The following is a 16,581-nucleotide window of genomic DNA, read 5'->3' on the forward strand; positions in this document are numbered from 1 at the left end:
TTCCATTCGCCAGGTCCCATACAAGGATTTTCCAGTGGGATCTGTTGGACATGTGGTCCGGGTCGCATCTTCAGATGCATCGGCGGACAACCCTGTCTCCAAGGGCCAGGGTGTCGCTGTGGTGGTGGCTGCAGAGTGCTCATCTTCTAGGGGGCCGCAGATTCGGCATACAGGACTGGGTCCTGGTGACCACGGATGCCAGCCTTCGAGGCTGGGGGGCAGTCACACAGGGAAGAAACTTCCAAGGCTATGGAAAAGTCAGGAGACTTCCCTACACATAAATATTCTGGAACTAAGGGCCATTTACAATGCCCTAAGTCAGGCTAGAACCCTGCTTCAACACCGGCCGGTGCTGATCCAGTCAGACAACATCACGGCGATCGCTCATGTAAACGACAGGGCGGCACAAGAAGCAGGATGGCGATGGCAGAAGCCACAAGGATTCTCCGATGGGCGGAAAATCTTGTGTTAGCACTGTCAGCAGTGTTCATTCCCGGAGTGGACAACTGAGAAGCAGACTTTCTCAGAAGACACGACCTCCACCCGGGAGAGTGGGGACTTCATCCAGAAGTCTTCAAAATGATTGTACACTGTTGGGAAAGGCCACAGGTGGACATGATGGCATCCCGCCTCAACTAAAAGTTACAAAGATCTCAGAGGACCCATGGCCTCTGCCGCTCAGACAGGACCTGCTGCAGCAGGGGGCCTGTCTGTTCCAAGATGTACCGCGGCTGCGTTGGACGGCATGGCGGTTGAACGCCGGATCCTGAAGGAAAAGGGAATTCCGGAGGAAGTTATCCCTACGCTATTTAAAGCTAGGAAAGAAGTGAACGCTAACCATTATCACCGCATATGGCGGAAATATGTTGCGTACTGTGAGGCCAGGAAGGCCCCAAAGGAGAAATTTCAGCTAGGTCGATTTCTGCACTTCCTACAGTCAGAGGTGACTATGGGCCTACAATTGGGTTCCATTAAGGTCCAGATTTCGGCTCTATCGATTTTCTTCCAAAATGGAACTGGCTTCACTGCCTGAAGTTCAGACTTTTGTTAAGGGAGGGCTGCATAGTCAGCCCCCGTTTGTGCCTCCAGTGGCACCGTGGGATCTCAACGTGGTGTTGGATTTCCTGAAGTCGCATTGGGTTGAGCCACTTAAATCCGTGGAGCTATAATACCTCACGTGGAAAGTGGTCATTCTGTGGGCCTTGGCGTCGTCCAGGCGTTTATCAGAATTGACAAAAGCCCTTATCTGTATTTTATATGGGAAAGGCGAAATTGAGGACTCGTTCCCAATTCCTTCCTAAGGTGGTATCAGTTTTTCATGTGAACCAACCTATTGTGGTGCCTGCGGCTACTTGGGACTTGGAGGATTCCAAGTTACTGGACGTAGTCAGGGCCCTGAAAAGTATATGTTTCCAGGACAGCTGGAGTCAGGAAGACTGACTCGCTATTTATCCTGTATGCACCCAACAAGCTGGGTGCTCCTGCTTCTAAGCAGACGATTGCTCGCTGGATCTGTAGCACGATTCAACTTGCACATTCTGCGGCTGGACTGCCGCACCCTAAATCTGTAAAAGCCCATTCCACGAGGAAAGTGGGCTCTTCTTGGGCGGCTGCCCGAGGGGTCTCGGCTTTACAACTTTGCCGAGCTGCTACTTGGTCAGGGGCAAAAACGTTTGCAAAATTCTACAAATTTGATACCCTGGCTGAGGAGGACCTTGAGTTCTCTCATTCGGTGCTGCAGAGTCATCCGCACTCTCCCGCCCGTTTGGGAGCTTTGGTATAATCCCCATGGTCCTTACGGAGTCCCCAGCATCCACTAGGACGTCAGAGAAAATAAGATTTTACTCACCGGTAAATCTATTTCTCGTAGTCCGTAGTGGATGCTGGGCGCCCGTCCCAAGTGCGGACTGTCTGCAATACTTGTATATAGTTATTGTTAACTACAAGGGTTATTGTTGAGCCATCTTTTGAGAGGCTCTGTTGTGTTCATACTGTTAACTGGGTATATTATCACGAGTTATACGGTGTGATTGGTGTGGCTGGTATGAGTCTTACCCGGGATTCAAAATCCTTCCTTATTGTGTCAGCTCTTCCGGGCACAGTATCCTTACTGAAGTCTGGAGGAGGGTCATAGTGGGAGGAGCCAGTGCACACCAGGTAGTCCTAAATCTTTCTTAGCTGTCCCCAGTCTCCTGCGGAGCCGCTATTCCCCATGGTCCTTACGGAGTCCCCAGCATCCACTACGGACTACGAGAAATAGATTTACCGGTGAGTAAAATCTTATTTTTTGCCTTATGTTCCCCCACAGCAAAAGAAAACGCCGCAGTATCAGATGGAGTCCTCTCGGTCGCATAAGTCCAGAAGAGGTCGGGGCTCTTCCTTCCGCGCCAGAGGTAAGGGTAGAGGGAAAAAGAATGCCTGCTACGGCCAGTTTCCAGGAACAGAAGTCCTCCCCGGCTTCTACTAAATCCACCGCGTGGCGCTGGGGCTCCACTGAGGGAGTCCGCTCCGGTGGGGGCACGTCTTCGACTCTTCAGCCACGTCTGGGTTCAGTCGGATGTGGGTCCTTGGGCGATGGAAATTGTGTCCCAAGGTTACAAGCTGGAATTCAAAGACGTGCCTCCCCGCCGATTCTTCAAATCGGCTTTACCAAAGTATCCCCCAAAGAGGGAGATAGTGTGGGCTGCAATTCGAAAGCTGTGTCAACAGCAAGTGTTTATCAGGGTTCCCCTAATGCAACAGGGAAATGGGTACTATTTAACCCTATTTGGGGCAACTGAAACCGGATGGCTCGGTCAGACCCATTCTCAACTTAAAATCCCTGAACCTGTACTTAAAAAGGTTCAAGTTCAAGATGGAGTCGCTCAGGGCAGTGATCTACAGTTAGAAGGGAAGGATTTTATGGTGTCACTAGAAATAAAGGATGCATACCTTCATGTCCCCATTTATCCTTCTCATCAAGCGTACCTGAGATTCGCTGTACAGGCCTGTCATTTCTAATTTCAGATGTTGCCGTTTGGGCTTTCCACGGCCCCAAGGGTTTTCAACAAGGTAATGGCGGAAGTGATGGTACTCCTGCGCAGGCAAGGAGTCACAATTATCCCGTACTTGGACGATCTCCTGATAAAAGCGAGATCAAAGGAACAGTTGCAGAAAAGCGTGTCGCTCTCCCTGAGAGTGCTGCAGCAACATGGCTGGATTCTAAATCTACCAAAGTCACAGTTGGTTTCAACAACTCGGCTGTCTTTCTTAGGCATGATTCTGGACACAGAACAGAAGAGGGTTTTTCTCCCAATGGAAAAAGCCCAGGAACTCCAGAACAGGGTCAGAGACCTGTTAAAACAAAAAAGAGTGTCAGTCCATCAATGCACTCGAGTACTGGAGAAAATGGTGGCGACCTACGAGGCCATCCCCTTCGGCAGGTTTCAGGCGAGGACCTTTCAGTGGGACCTTCTGGACAAGTGGTCCGGGTCTCACCTTCCAATACATCAGAAGATAACCCTGTCCCCCAGGGCCAGGGTGTATCTCCTGTGGTGGCTGCAGAGTGCTTATCTTCTAGAAGGTCGCAGGTTCGGCATTCAGGACTGGGTCCTGGTGACCACGGACGCGAGCCTCCGAGGATGGGGAGCAGTCACACAAAGAAGGTATTTTCAGGGACGGTGGTCAAGCCAGGAGGCTTGCCTACACATCTACATACTGGAATTAAGGGCCGGTTACAAAGGCCTACGACAAGCGGAGAATCTTCTTCGCGACCTACCGCTTCTGATTCAATCAGACAACGTCACAGCTGTGGCTCATGTAAACCGCCAAGGCGGTACAAAGAGCAGAGTCGCAATGGCGGAAGCCACCAGGATTCTGCGGTGGGCAGAAAATCACGTAAGCGCTCTGTCAGCGATATTCATTCCGGGAGTGTACAACTGGGAAGCAGTCTTCCTCAGCAGACACGATCTCCATCCAGGAGAGTGGGGACTTCATCAAGAAGTTTTTGCAGAGATAACAAGTCGTTGGGAGCTTCCTCAAATAGACATGATGGCATCACGCCTCAACAAGAAGCTTTGGAGGTATTGCGCCAGGTCAAGGGACCCTCAGGCAGTAGCGGTGGACGCCCTGGTGACACCATGGGTGTTTTAGTCGGTCTATGTGTTTCCTCCTCTTCCTTTCATCTCAAAAATATTGGGAACCATTAGAAGGAAAAGAGTACTGACAATACTCATTGTTCCAGATTGGCCTCGAAGGGCCTGGTATTCAGATCTTCAGGGGATGCCCACAGAAGATCCGTGGCCTCTTCCTCTCAGAGAGGACCTGTTGCAGCAGGGGCCCTGCGTGTTCCAAGACTTACCGCGGTTACGTTTGACGGCATGGCGGTTGAACACCGAATCCTAGCGGAGAAGGGTGTTCCGGAAGAGGTCATCCCTACTCTGATAAAGGCTAGGAAGGAAGTGACGGTGAAACATTATCACCATATCTGGAGAAAGTTTGTATCTTGGTGTGAAGCCAAGAGTGCTCCTATGGAAGGTTTCCACTTGGGCCGTTTTCTCCACTTTCTACAGACAGTGGATATGGGCCTAAAGTTAGGCTCCATTGAGGTACAGATTTCGTCCCTGTCTATATTCTTCCAGAAGGAATTGGCTTCTCTCCCGGAAGTCCAAACTTATGTAAGGGGAGTGCTACACATCTAGCCACTGTCAGGAATCGACTTACCAGGCTGACATCCGTCCGCCGCTGCGGACTCCGTCTTGGCTCCCTGCGGTCACCTGTCACCTATGCCCCTGCCATGGGACATCATCAAGGGCCTGGGAACACTCCTGAGACAGCGGGCATGTAGCGCGCCGCGTCCCTGCTAGGCCGCAGCGTGGGCGCCGCCATGACAGTCTGTAAACAGCCAGTATACTGCGGCCAATCCGGTGCTTGGCCGCACCCACTTTCCTTCACTCATCCAATCCCGGTGCACCATGGGGTACATAAGAGACTGCAGGATCAGTCTGCAGGCATCCTGGACTTTGTGTCTCTCCAGCGACCCATGTGAAAGGATCTGTTCCTGTTCCTCCTGTGTTCCTGGTTCTCTGCTTAAGAACTTGTACTCCTGGTTACTCTGCACAGCTCCGTGGAACTTCAAGGCCCAGCAATACCTGCAACCTGCAAATAAGGCTTCACACTCATCACCACCTTGTGTGCTTCAGCCTGCAGTTGAAGACTGACTCCAGGTGTGTTTCATTCCTCCACCTGTGATACAGCTTGCTGCTGCCAGTGCCTCATCACCTGCACTGTGAAGTCAGACTCCTGCCTCTGCTCAGGTTTGCCATTCTACACCTTGCTGCCTAAGTTTCCTGTTTTAAAACCTGCACTGGTTTCCAAACCAGAACCATTTCACAAACACTTGTTCTTCTGTTTATATATTACCGGATATTATTTTCTCAAGTCATCTGTCATCCATTGCCATAGACTTTCAGTTATCATACTGAGTGATTGACTTTATTCATCTGTTATTATTGTTTCTGCTACCATTCTGTGTTATATCATCTGCCAAATAAAATACCATTGCGCTCATGCGCAGGAACGTTATCCAGCCTCCTCGTTTTCTCCCATCTACCTCCACTGACCCACTAGCGCCCCCTCCGGGGACACAGCCCAAACACAATCTGACAGTAAGTCCAGGAACGATGGACTCGGATGGTGGACGGAGTGTGGGGTCAGAGGCCTTGCAAAATCTGGTCTCTCGTCTGGATGGTCAAGAGGTTGCGCAGCAGCAGATGCTTCAATTCCTGCAAGGGATGTCCTCCCGATTAGATACACTACAGCAATCCCTGCCTAGTGTACTCTCTCCTACTGTTCCTGTTACTCCAGCACCTGCCAGTGCTGTGAGTTCTTCTATGCCGGCTGCATCAGCTCCAGTGTCACGTCTGCATCTGCCCGTGCCGAGCAAGTATGATGGCAGTCCTAAATTATGTCGCGGGTTTCTCAATCAATGTGAAATACAGTTTGAGTTATTGCCACACAATTTCCCCACGCCAAGATCCAAGGTTGCCTACATCATCTCCTTACTCTCTGGATCTGCTCTGAGTTGGGTGTCTCCTCTGTGGGAACGTGCTGACCCTCTGATTAACAACTACACAGACTTCGTGTCAACCTTCAGACGGATCTTTGACGAGCCTGGTCGTGCGACATCAGCTTCGGCAGACCTGATCCAACTTCGTCAAGGTACCCGAAGCATGGGACAATATGTCATCCAGTTCCAGACGTTGGCTGCAGAGGTTCAGTGGAACAACCAAGCTCTGGTAGCAGCTTTCTGGCACGGACTCTCGGATCGGATCAAGGATGAACTGGCGACCCGTGACATTCCTGTTCAACTGTCTGATTTGATCTCCCTGTGCATTAAGTTGGACTCTCGCATCCGCGAACGCAATAATGAACGCGCTCGGAGTGAGCCACGCAGATCAAGGTTCATACCTTCTGTACAGTTCCAGTCTCCCTCTTCTGACGAGCCTATGCAGATAAATAGGTCCCGCCTAACTCCTGAAGAGCGGGCAAGAAGAATACGTGAGAGACTCTGCCTATACTGTGCTGCTGCGGGCCATCAGATTAACTCCTGCACGGTGCGTTCGGGAAACGCCAGATCCTGACTTGTAAGGGAGGAGTCAAGTTAGGATCTTTCAGTCAAGCTCCTTCTCAACAAGACCTCATCCTTCCAGTGATGCTAGAGACTCCAGTTGGGCTCCAGTCTGCGTCAGCATTAGTGGACTGCGGTGCTGCAGGAAACTTTATCACCCAAGCTGCGGTAAATAAATTTTGCCTATCTACCTGTGAACTTTCTTGTCCAGTTTACATTACTGCTGTGGATGGTAGTCGAATCTCCAAGGGGAACATTTCTCATCAAACTGTTCCAGTGGTTCTGGGAGTTGGATTTCTCCATTCTGAACTGATCAAGTTCCTGGTCATCCCTCAAGCCACCCAGGAGATTGTCTTGGGCATGCCCTGGCTCCAGCTACATAATCCACAGTTTGACTGGTCAACGTTGCAGCTTACCTCATGGGGTTCACATTGTCATCAATCCTGCTTAGCCCAAGTGTGTCCCATTAAGTCTACCGAAGTAAAGACACAGTCAAGTCTCCCAGCAGCTTATCAAGACTTCTCAGACGTCTTCTGTGAAAAGGCTGCTGATATCCTGCCGCCCCATAGGGAATGGGATTGTCCCATCGATCTCCTTCCTGGCAAGAAGCCACCTAGGGGGCGCACCTACCCGTTGTCTGTTCCTGAAACTGAGGCGATGAGTAATTACATCAGAGAGAATCTTCAGAAGGGATTCATCCGTCCGTCATCATCTCCCGCTGGTGCAGGTTTCTTCTTTGTTAAAAAGAAGGATGGAGGACTGCGTCCATGCATTGACTATCGGGGTCTCAATGACATTACTATCAAGAATAGTTATCCATTACCACTTATTACCGAATTATTTGACAGAGTTAAAGGAGCCCGCATCTTTACCAAGTTAGATCTCCGCGGTGCCTATAATCTCATCAGAATCCGGAGTGGTGACGAGTGGAAGACAGCTTTCAACACTCGAGATGGCCATTATGAATACCTGGTAATGCCATTTGGGTTGAGTAATGCTCCAGCAGTGTTCCAACACTTTGTGAACGAAATCTTTCGTGATGTCCTGTATAAGTACCTCGTTGTTTACTTAGATGATATCCTTATCTTCTCCCAAGACCTTCCATCTCATCGTCTACAAGTTTGTGAAGTTCTCCGACGTCTTCGTGAGAACCGGCTCTACGGGAAACTATCTAAATGCACCTTTGAAGTTCCCTCTATACCCTTCCTGGGTTATATAATTTCCGGATCGGATCTTCAGATGGACCCGACAAAATTGGAAGCTATTGCCAATTGGTCCATTCCAAACTCTCTCAAGTCTATCCAGCGATTCCTGGGTTTCGCCAACTACTATAGAAAATTTATTCGAGGATTCTCCACTATCATCGCTCCTATTACCAACCTGACTCGGAAAGGGGCAGACCATTCCAACTGGTCAGAAGAAGCCTTGGCAGCCTTCCAGAAGATCAAGCTAGCCTTTATGTCTGCTCCAGTGCTGTCTCAGCCAGATGTCAACAGACCATTCGAGTTGGAGGTAGATGCCTCTACAGTTGGGGTTGGAGCTGTTCTCTCCCAGAAGGGATCCGATGGGAAAGTCCACCCTTGTGGATTTTATTCTCGAAAGTTTCTTCCTGCAGAAGCTAACTACTCCGTGGGAGATCAAGAACTACTGGCGATCAAGCTGGCTCTCGAGGAATGGAGATATCTCCTAGAAGGGGCCAAACATCCGTTTAATATCTACACGGATCATAAAAACCTGCTATATTTAAAGGCAGCTCAGTGCCTTAACCCTCGCCAGTCCAGATGGGCTATGTTTTTCTCACGTTTTAATTTCAAGCTTCATTTCCGCCCAGGTTCGCAGAATGTGAAAGCCGACGCGTTATCCCGATCCATGGAATCTGAAGAAGGAACATCTGACTCAGTGCCACATTCCATCCTGAGTCCCGTGGTTTTCGCTGCATCTCAAGTCTCCCCAGCTCCTCCTCCTGGTAAGACTTTTGTTTCCCCAGATCTCCGTCCCAAGTTGCTATCTTGGGCCCATCAATCCAAGTTCACTGGTCATCCTGGGGTCCTGAAGACCTTCAAGTTCCTTTCTGCTACATATTGGTGGCCAAAGATGAAAATGGACATCCAGGATTTCGTGGCATCCTGTCCTAAATGTGTGCAGCACAAGATCCTCGTCAGTCTCCAGCAGGTCAGTTACAACCACTGTCTATCCCTAGTCGTCCCTGGTCACACCTGTCCATGGATTTTATCACCGACCTTCCTCCTTCTCAAGGACATAATACCATTTGGGTTGTAGTGGACAGATTCACCAAGATGGCTCATTTTGTTCCTCTCCAGGGTCTCCCTTCTGCCCCAAAACTTGCCCAAATCTTCCTACGGGAGATTTTCCGCTTACATGGTTTACCCTCTGAAATAATATCTGACCGGGGGGTACAGTTTGTAGCGAGGTTTTGGAGGGCCCTCTGTTCTGCCATGCAGGTCAAACTGAAGTTTTCATCTTCATACCATCCTCAGACGAATGGGCAGACAGAGAGGGTCAATCAAGAACTTGAGACTTTTTTAAGATTATATGTTTCATCTTCCCAGGATGACTGGTTCGATCTGCTCCCATGGGCCGAGTTTGCCCACAACTTTCGATACCATACTGCCACTGAAACGACACCATTCTTTGCAGTATATGGGCAACATCCCCGTGTACCTGATTTCCAAGAACTCCCTCATATGGATGTTCCTGCTGCCACTACTGCTCTGACTCAGTTTTCATCTATTTGGAGAAAAATTCACGTTTCCCTCAAAAAGGCCTCCAGTCGGTACAAGGTCTTTGCCGACCGCAAGAGACGTGCGGTTCCCCATTTGAAACCTGGGGACAAGGTTTGGCTATCAACCCGTAACCTCCGTCTCAGGGTCCCATCCATGAAGTTTGCACCACGCTTCATTGGTCCTTACCCTGTCGAAAGAGTCATCAACCCAGTGGCCTATAAATTAAAGTTACCATCTTCCCTTCGTATACCTAACGCTTTTCATATTTCTCTCCTCAGACCTCTAGTCCTAAACCGCTTTCAGAATACTCTTCCAGTAGGTCCCAAGGTTCGAACTCAGCGGGGCGTGGAATTCGAGATCAACAAAATTCTGGACTCCCGTTGTCGGTATGGACGTCTCCAGTACCTGGTCGATTGGTCCGGTTATGGCCCAGAGGAGAGAAGTTGGGTGAATTCGTCCGATGTCCATGCTCCTAGGTTGGTCCGTGTCTTCCACAGCACTCATCCCTCCAAACCACGTGGGTGTTCGGTGTCCACCCCTAAAGGAGGGGGTACTGTCAGGAATCGACTTACCAGGCTGACATCCGTCCGCCGCTGCGGACTCCGTCTTGGCTCCCTGCGGTCACCTGTCACCTATGCCCCTGCCATGGGACATCATCAAGGGCCTGGGAACACTCCTGAGACAGCGGGCATGTAGCGCGCCGCGTCCCTGCTAGGCCGCAGCGTGGGCGCCGCCATGACAGTCTGTAAACAGCCAGTATACTGCGGCCAATCCGGTGCTTGGCCGCACCCACTTTCCTTCACTCATCCAATCCCTGTGCACCATGGGGTACATAAGAGACTGCAGGATCAGTCTGCAGGCATCCTGGACTTTGTGTCTCTCCAGCGACCCATGTGAAAGGATCTGTTCCTGTTCCTCCTGTGTTCCTGGTTCTCTGCTTAAGAACTTGTACTCCTGGTTACTCTGCACAGCTCCGTGGAACTTCAAGGCCCAGCAATACCTGCAACCTGCAAATAAGGCTTCACACTCATCACCACCTTGTGTGCTTCAGCCTGCAGTTGAAGACTGACTCCAGGTGTGTTTCATTCCTCCACCTGTGATACAGCTTGCTGCTGCCAGTGCCTCATCACCTGCACTGTGAAGTCAGACTCCTGCCTCTGCTCAGGTTTGCCATTCTACACCTTGCTGCCTAAGTTTCCTGTTTTAAAACCTGCACTGGTTTCCAAACCAGAACCATTTCACAAACACTTGTTCTTCTGTTTATATATTACCGGATATTATTTTCTCAAGTCATCTGTCATCCATTGCCATAGACTTTCAGTTATCATACTGAGTGATTGACTTTATTCATCTGTTATTATTGTTTCTGCTACCATTCTGTGTTATATCATCTGCCAAATAAAATACCATTGCGCTCATGCGCAGGAACGTTATCCAGCCTCCTCGTTTTCTCCCATCTACCTCCACTGACCCACTAGCGCCCCCTCCGGGGACACAGCCCAAACACAATCTGACAGCCTCCTTTTGTGCCCCCGGTGGCACCATGGGACCTTAACGTAGTGTTACAGTTCTTTAAATCGCACTGGTTTGAGCCTTTTCCAACAGTTGAATTGAAATTTCTCACTTGGAAAGTGGTCATGTTAGTGGCCTTGGCATCTGCAAGGCGGGTGTCCGAATTGGCGGCTTTGTCTCGCAAGAGCCCCTATCTGATTTTCCAGGTGGATAGAGCAGAATGGAGGACTCGTCCTCAATTTCTACCTAAGGTGGTTTCGTCTTTTCACATGAACCAACCTATTCAGGTGCCTGTGGCTACGGGGGACTTGGAGGACTCCAAGTCCCTGGATGTAGTCAGGGCCTTAAAAATGTATGTAGCCAGGAGGGCTAGGGTTAGGAAAACAGAGGTTCTGTTTATCCTGTATGCAGCCAACAAGGTTGGCGCTCCTGCTTCTAAGCAGACTATTGCTCGCTGGATCTGTAACTCGATTCAGCAGGTTCATTATATGGCTGGATTGCCGTTATCAAATTCGGTAAAGGCCCATTCCACTAGGAAGGTGGCCTCTTCTGGGGCGGCTGCCCGAGGTTTCTCGGCATTACAGTTTTGCCGAGCAGCTACTTGGTCGGGTTCAAACACTTTAGCAAAATTCTACAAGCTTGATACCCTGGCTGATGAGGACCTTGCGTTTGCTCAGTCGGTGCTGCAGAGTCATCCTCACTCTCCCGCCCGGTTGGGAGCTTTGGTATAAACTCCATGGTCCTTACGGAGTCCCCAGCATCCTCTAGGACGTAAGAGAAAATAAGATTTTAAAACTACCGGTAAATCTTTTTCTCCTAGTCCGTAGAGGATGCTGGGCGCCCGTCCCAGTGCGGACTAAATCTGCAAGACTTGTATATAGTTGTTGCTTACATAAGGGTTATGTTACAGTTGGAATCGGTCTTTGACTGATACTGTTTTTTGTTCATACAGTTAACTGGTTGCGTATATTCCAGGTTATATGGTATGATTGGTGTGGGCTGGTATGAATCTTGCCCTTAGATTAACAAAATCCTTTCCTCATATTGTTCATCTCCTCTGGGCACAGTTCTCTAACTGAGGTCTGGAGGAGGGGCATAGAAGGAGGAGCCAGTGCACACCCATACTAAAAGTTATTTGTAGTGCCCATGTCTCCTGCGGAGCCTGTCTATACCCCATGGTCCTTACGGAGTCCCCAGCATCCTCTACGGACTAGGAGAAAAAGATTTACCGGAAGGTTTAAAATCTTATTTTTTTTGAGCAGTGTATAATATACTGAGTATCACTTTGTATTGCTAGTCCAGTGCAGTCTTATTGTATGTTATAATTTCTGCATTGTACATTGTGACTTTCTGTGTGTGTGCATGTAGCTGCTAAGTGGCTGCCATTTCGTGTATTTAGCTCAGCCTGCTACCTCTATATTCTGTAACCGGAGGGGGCTAAGTGAGTCAGGTTTATTAGACTATATAGCTGTTTCACAGGATATACTGACTGTATTTTTCTCTGTGATTTCTGGTCACCATATATCTCTTGGGTTCCCGCTTTGTGCTGATAACACTACACTGGGAGTTCTTGCTAGATATAGTGCTGCTAATATTGTACTAGGTTCCCTGATATTGAGCTTCTCATTATGTCAGCTGCAAGGGGCAATGGAACTGGGGCTGATCCCACATTGAGTGGTGGTGCCACTGCAGTCTCATTTGAGGAAAACAATGCAGCAGAGAGTTCAGGTTCGGGGGGTTCTTTGCCCCCCAGTGTTAGGCGCCGCGGTCCACGACGTCGTTGCGGCCCGGCGCCTAGCAACTAGTGACGCCAGGCGTGCGAGCCGCCGGGTCCCTAGCAACGCTGGGACGCCGTGCGTGCTTAGCCGCCGGCTCCCTAGTAACACTGAGCCGCCTGGACCCTAGCAACGGGGACGCCACGGGCGGACCGCGCTCCCCGTTGCAGGGTCAATCTAATCAAGTTTTAACTTTCACATTTGTCTTCTGCTCGTGCAGCAAGCCAGCTGCACGGCATCTTGTTAATCAGGCTCCAAGCTTCTGATTGGAGGACTCCCTGCTAAATACCTGCTCAGTGCTGCACACAGACGCCGGTAATAGCTTCCTGCATGCTACCTTGGTTTGCTGAACGTCTGTTCCTGTCCTGCTGTATCCGGTCATTCCTGTCCTCAGAAGTTTTGTATCTTGGAGTTGTCATCTCATCCCAAGAAGTCGTTTGGTCCCCTGTTGTCCTCAACGATCACCAGAGAATATCGTGTGGTGTTCGTGAGTTACGGCTCTGCCGTATGTTGCGGCTCAGCTGCTTTATCTTTATATTCTGTTTCGGAGCATTTGCGGAGGGTTCCGCTTCCACAAGTCCTCTCCGGAACTCGGCGGTGCCGGGTAGGAGAGTGGACAAGTGGATATTTTGGTTGTCCTTTTCCCTGGCGGATTTTCCGCACATATTCTAGTTTTAGTTTCTTGTAGCCCCTGGCCTGGTTGTTTAGTCAGAGGGCCCCTTGTTATCACCCTGTCTCGGATTTCCCTTTGTCTCCCATTAAGACCTGAGGGGGCATCGGAGTTGGGCAGACATAATCCGCCCTTCAAACGCGGCTGCCATGGGCTCAAGCAACCATAGTCTCGCAGGGGATTTCTGACAGCACGGGCGAGACAACGGAATTAGGGCGCAAGGGGCTATTTTCCATTCCCGCTCCCTTCCCCAGCATTACGTTCCAGTGCTCCGGTCCTCGCAATAACATCTCCTCAGACCAGAGTGCTGGAATCAGAACATTATTACCGGCCATACCAAAAACTAAAATTAAACAGGGTTTAATTTTTTCTCATTCAGTTTTTGTTAAAGTTTTTTGGCCTCATGAATCCGACAGGTTTAGGGCCAAATCCTGGCCAGCTCTTAGTCAATCAGATTCAAGAACTTACTCAGATGGTTCAGGATCTTTCTCTTCGGGTGAGGTCGCAGGAAGATCTTTTGCGAGCCTCCCCAAAGGTAGTCCCTGAACCAAAGATGGATTTGCCCGACCGTTTTTCTGGTGATAGAAAAGAATTTTTTAATTTTAAAGAGTCCTGTAAACTTTATTTTCGTTTAAGACCTACTTCCTCTCGTACTGAATCTCAGCGGGTAGGGATTATTATTTCTTTACTCCAGGGGGATCCTCAGACCTGGGCATTTGGTTTAAGAGCAGAGGATCCTGCGTTGTTGTCAGTAGACGCTTTCTTTAAGTCTTTAGGGCTCTTGTATGATGACCCAGATAGAGAGGCGTCCACTGAAAGTCAGCTGCGCGCTCTCAAACAAGGTAGAAATCCTGCAGAGGTTTATTGTACCGAGTTTCGCCGTTGGTTGAACGACTGTGGCTGGAATGACCCAGCCCTGCGCAGTCAGTTTCGCCTCGGTTTATCAGAGTTTATTAAAGACAGTCTCCTCCAGTACCCCGCTCCTGAGACTCTCGATAAACTCATGGAGCTTTCTATTAAGATTGATCGTCGTCTCAGAGAGCGGAGGGCTGAAAGAGGAACAACTGTAAGGTCTAGTCCTTGTGTTTATTCCATTCCTGAGGACATTGAAGAGCCCATGCAGATGGGTCTCTCCCGGCTGTCTCCTGAGGAAAAAACCAGAAGGCAAAATTCCGGTCTTTGTTTGTACTGTGGTGGTAACGGACATTTTGCTCGTAATTGTCCGAACAAGTCGGGAAACGCCTTGACCAGGTGAATTGTGAGGGGGTTCACTTAGGTCTGCAGCTTATCTCCTCGAATAACTCTCTTTTAGTTCCAGTTAAGGTTTCCTTTGGCAGCCTCAGTTCTTTTGTGTCGGCTTTTGTTGACAGTGGAGCTGCAGGAAACTTTATGGATTTAACTTGGGCTAAGGCCTTAGGCATTCCACAGTTACCATTGGATAGGTGTATCACCATGCACGGCTTAGATGGGAGTCCGCTTTCCAATGGGGTTATTACTCACCGTACACCTCCCGTAGTACTTACAGTAGGAGCCTTACATTCTGAAAATATTGAATTCTTCCTAACACATTGCCCAGCAGTTCCAGTTGTTCTGGGTCACCCTTGGCTGGCCTTTCATAATCCCACCATTGATTGGCGGTCCGGGGAGATTTCCCAATGGGGTACATTTTGTGCTAAGGAATGTATTTCGTATCCAGTCAGAGTGGCAGCTATCATTCCAGAGCTCATTCCTGTGGAATACTAGGAGTTTGCCGATGTATTCTCCAAAGGCAATGCGGACATTCTGCCTCCCCATCGGCCTTATGATTGTGCTATTGAGCTAGTTCCAGGTGCCACATTGCCAAAGGGGAGATTATATGCATTGTCCGGGCCAGAAACATCGGCCATGAATGATTATGTTCAGGAGAGCTTAGAGAAAGGATTTATTAGACCATCAAAATCTCCTTTAAGTGCAGGTTTTTTCTTTGTGGAGAAAAAGGATGGCTCACTTAGACCATGCATTGATTTTAGAGCCCTGAATAAGATCTCAGTAAAAAACACCTATCCTTTGCCGTTAATTTCTGTACTTTTTGATCAGTTACGTTCTGCTGTGATTTTTTCTAAAATTGACCTTAGAGGAGCTTACAACCTCATCCGAATTAAATCTGGGGATGAGTGGAAGACGGCTTTCAGCACTCAGTCGGGTCACTACGAATACCTGGTGATGCCGTTCGGCCTGTCTAATGCTCCAGCAGTTTTTCAAGACCTCATTAACGATGTGCTCCGTGACTTCCTAGGGAAATTCGTGGTCGTTTATTTAGACGACATCTTGATTTATTCTGAATCAATGGATCAACATGTTACCCAGGTTCGTCTGGTTCTTCAAAAGTTACGTGAGAATCATTTATATGCCAAGCTGGAGAAGTGTGATTTTCACGTCACGGAAGTATCTTTTTTAGGGTACATAATTTCCCCTCAGGGATTTTCCATGGAACCAAAGAAGCTCCAGGCCATCCTTAATTGGGCGCAACCCACCAATTTAAAAGCAATTCAGCGCTTTTTAGGGTTTGCGAATTATTATAGGAGGTTCATTCATTCTTTTTCTGACCTGGTTGCTCCTATAGTAGCTCTGACAAAGAAAGGAGCGGATCCTACCAACTGGTCGCATGAAGCTGAATTGTCCTTCCGGGCCTTGAAACAAGCCTTTGTCTCGGCTCCAGTTCTCAAACATCCTAATCCGGAGTTGCCCTTTGTTGTGGAGGTTGATGCCTCAGAGGTTGGAGTGGGGGCTGTCCTTTCTCAAAAGGATCTGGAGTCTCTGGAGTTACATCCTTGTGCCTTTATGTCCAGGAAATTCTCCTCCGCTGAATCCAACTATGACGTTGGTAATCGGGAGTTACTGGCGGTAAAGTGGGCTTTCGAGGAGTGGAGGCATTGGCTGGAGGGAGCAAAACATACTATTTCGGTTTTGACTGACCATAAGAACCTGCAATACATTGAATCAGCTAAACGGCTTAATGCCCGGCAGGCACGTTGGGCATTATTTTTTACTCGTTTCAAATTTATAATCACTTTCAGGCCTGGTTCCAAGAATACTAAAGCTGATGCCCTGTCACGTAGCTTTCTTCCGGTTCACAATAGCAATCCTGTTGTTACCCCCATACTTCCATCTTCGGTCATCCGGGTAGGCCTCACACAGGATTTATTTACCCAGTTAAACCAGCTTCAACACCAAGCTCCTAGATTTACTCCTGCTGGTCGTCTTTACGTCCCTGAATTTTTGAGAGCCACTGTT

The sequence above is a fragment of the Pseudophryne corroboree genome, chromosome 1 (assembly GCF_028390025.1).
Source record: "Pseudophryne corroboree isolate aPseCor3 chromosome 1, aPseCor3.hap2, whole genome shotgun sequence".
Classification (NCBI taxonomy): Eukaryota; Metazoa; Chordata; class Amphibia; order Anura; family Myobatrachidae; genus Pseudophryne; species Pseudophryne corroboree.